Below are 3917 nucleotides of genomic sequence, written 5' to 3' on the forward strand. Positions count from 1 at the left end.
TTTTTGCAGCTTCAAGTGAGACTCTTTCGGATTAGCCTGATATCTAGCACACATAGAAACAGCAAAGGTAATATCTGGACGTGAGGCTGTCAGATACATCAAGGATCCATGATAGCTCGATATTGAGTAGCATCGACGGATGGATCATTAGGCTTATCAGGACACAACCCATGATTATTTTAATGGGAGTAACAGCATCCTTAGCATCAGACATGCGAAACCGAGTAAGCAAATCTTTAACATACTTGGTCTGATGTATAAAGAAACCATCTTCAGTTGATCCACCTGTAGTCCAAGGAAGAAGGTTAATTCCCCATAGCACTCATCTCAAACTTAGCCTCATGCTCTGTTCAAATTCCTTGCACATTTTGTCATCAGATGAACCAAAAATGATGTCATCGACATAAACCTGTACAAGCAAGTAGTCCTTCCCTTTCCATTTAATAAACAACGTGCTGTCTATAGAAACTTGGTAAAACACTTTCCTTCAAATGTGTTGACAATTTTTCAACCACGATCGAGGAGCTGATGTAAACCATATAAAGCCTTATCGAGACGATATACTTTATTAGGAAAGTCTGGATCCTCAAACCGGCAGGTTGTTTAATACACTCTTCTTTAATATCTCCATACAAGAAGGCACTCTTTACATCAAGCTGATACACCTTAATACCCTTATAACTAGCATATGCCAGAAATAATCGAATAGCTTCAAGTCTAGCTACAGGTGCAAATGTCTCATCGTAATCAAAACCTTCTTGTTGCTCAAATCCTCTAACCACCAATCGAGCCTTATTTCGAGTAACTACACCTCTGTCATCGCGTTTACAACGAAAAACCCAACGCGTTGTTAAAGGAGATTCACCGGAGGTAAGTCAACTAACTTCCATACCTCAAGCTTTCGAAACTGAGCCAATTCTTCTTGCATCGCCTCAACCATGACGGTTCCTTAAGAGCCATTCCAACATTCTTAGGCTCAACTGAGAGATAAAGCAGTAATACAAGTACCAAGTAATTGCCCCAGTATCTTAACTTCAGCAAACATACACGACGGTTGCTTAGATTGATTCCTCGTGCGAACAGAGGCAGAAGCATCACCAATGATTTGTTTGACTGGATGATCCTTGTTGACTCTGGTTGAGGAACCTTATCGACAGAAAGATCATCTCCCAAATCGTCTGCACATGTTGCTCTGGAGTTTTGTAATCTGGAGTATTAGGCTCCTCCTGAATTCACCTTCCGTGTCATCAGTATCATAGAAAGGAGAATCAGGTAGAGGTACATGCAAAGGATCAGTAGGAACTATAGGAGCAGGCTCTAAGGGGAATCTGCTACTTTTGTCCCACTAGATTCTCAGATTCAAAGGTAGGCGCACTATTGGTGAGGAAACAGAAGAAGAACCAGAAAACGGTCCACCATCCAGAGGATCATGAAGAGTAACGACCTCCCACTGTTGGAACACTGCAAAGAAACAGGACACGAAAAGAAGTGAAGACACCATCATAATCAAAATTATTAGCAGGACCAAGGTGTACAGCAGGTTTGACTGACAATTACGACATTGTACCAAGATCTACTTTGCAGTCTTCTGATTGTACACTCGCCTAATCGGTGTACTTGGAACATAGCCAAAAAAGAAACCTCCTCAGATTTAGGTTCAAATTTCCCTTGAGGAAGAGTTTTAAGAAAAGTGCACGGAACACCGAAAGGCTCAACATTCTGTAAATTGGCTTTTGTTGTGCAATAGTTCATAACTAGTCTTCTAAACCGTTTAACTGTCAAAACCCGATTCAGAATGTGACAAGCTGTATTCACTGCCTCTCCCCAGAAAGTAATAGGAAGCCCTGAATCAGCAAGCATCGTCCTGGCTGTCTCAATTAACGTCTGTTCTTTCGTTCAGCCACTCCATTCTGTTGTGGCTCATATGGTGCACTGTACTGATGTTGAATTCCTTTGGTCAAGCAAAATACAGTAATAGTATTATTCTTGAACTCAGTACCATTGTCACTCCTGATTCTCTTAACTTTGACTCCATGGACATTTTCAACTTGCTTGACAAAATCCATAAATCGTTCGGCAGTCTCATCCTTGGTCTTCAGAAAAAAATACCCATGAGTACCTCGAGTAATCATCAGTGATCACCAAACAGTAAGACATCCCTCCAAGCTTCTTGTTCACAGGACCAAAGAGATCCATATGAAGTAATTCGAATGGTTTGGAAATAGAGTTGAGTACTTTGGATTTATGCGGATCTTATGTTGTCCTTTCAAAACAGTACACACTTATCTTCCATCCCAAACTTCTTAACAGGCACACCATCAACTAACCCAAGACTGATAAGTTCATTCATCTTCCGAAAGTGATATGTCCCATTCTACGATGCCATAGGAGAGATTCAGACTCTTTCTTGCTCAACAAACAAAGGGGCTCCTTTGGATTATCAACACCTAAAATTAAACCATAGATGTCTCTCTTCCTAGAGCTTTGAGCATAATCCATTCTTCTGGAATAACAAAACCGGCTTCAAGATGTATGCCTCCTTTCTGTGAAATGAACATTGTGCCTTATCACAGATCTGTGAGACACTCATTAGATTGTGAGTAAGTTGTTCACATAGTTAACTCTTTCTAGAGTTAGTGCCATGACGACATCTCTTGACCGGTGAGTTGCCGCCTTGGAACCAGCAAAAACTAACATATGACCCATTTATTACCAGTATAATGGACAAGAGCTTCTTGTCCCTGTCATGTGCTGGAGCATCCACTGTCAAGGTACCACAAATGAATAGGTTTCTAGGAACTCCCTGCACATAAAATGAGAAATATTAGTTATCATTGGGGACCCAAACCTTCATAGGTTTGGGTCGTCCCTTCTCATCTTGAGAATCAGTTCAGTCCAAAAATCCATTGCTAGAAGCCGTGGGTGTGGACTTGATTCTCAAACTTGTTTCTCACTGGAGAAGAGTCTGACCGTTGTGGAGAAGGTCTTGGGGAATGAGGCCAAAAAGAGGTCTAACACTCGAGTGAAGTCGGTTATAAAATGAATTACGACTTGGAGATGTTTGTGACCGACTCGAACTCCCACTGAGGGTAGTGAATCTTTGTCCATAGGGAAGAAGAACCTTTGGTGGAGATTCACCGTCGTGAGGTATAGTAAACGGTTTTGTGGAAGATTGAACTTCTTTAGTCTTATTAAACCTGTTTATCATTACCCAACCCCTTTTTCCTTCCGAGGTGGAAACCTTGAAGGAGAACCAATCTCCGAGGTCGATAGGACATACACTGTAAACATGACTTTTCATGACAAGCAAAGCAAGAGAGGACTTAGCTTTTTCTTTGTATTACCTTATTATGGTACTTACAGATTCACTTTTGTCCATGATTTACTGTTACTAGGATCCTATGGTCTGTTTGGCGGTGATATCTAGACTTACTTGGGGACTTCTTCGAGCAGGCATTAAGATATGCTTCAAGCTTAGTTGCTTCGACATTAACAACTAATTCATCTTCAGATGGGACTATCCTAGATGTTAGTAAAGGGTTTGACGAAATGACTTAATCGCTTCATATCTTTAATATCAACATCCCAGACTTTATCCATTCCTCTTAGGGTCAAAGAGATAACGGAAATTCTAACTCAGTGTAGACCCTACTACTCTTACGAAGTGTAAAAGTGAGTAATACGTCTTTTTGACCATAAGAAGTGGACGAATCTAGGACGACACCTTTCATTTCTCTTCCTTGGTAGGTTGAGAAGAAAATCCTTAGACGTTGTTGTCTCCTCAGTCAAAGTAGGCTTAGGAGACGAGGTCTTGAGATTTACCAACTCAACACTAGTTGAGTAGGACTTCCGGATATTAGGTTCTACAGGAGTTAATTATTGTTTGAAAGGAGGAGGAATGCTATTGTAAGAAACCT

The sequence above is a fragment of the Erigeron canadensis genome, chromosome 7, assembly GCF_010389155.1.
Source record: "Erigeron canadensis isolate Cc75 chromosome 7, C_canadensis_v1, whole genome shotgun sequence".
Lineage (NCBI taxonomy): Eukaryota > Viridiplantae > Streptophyta > Magnoliopsida > Asterales > Asteraceae > Erigeron > Erigeron canadensis.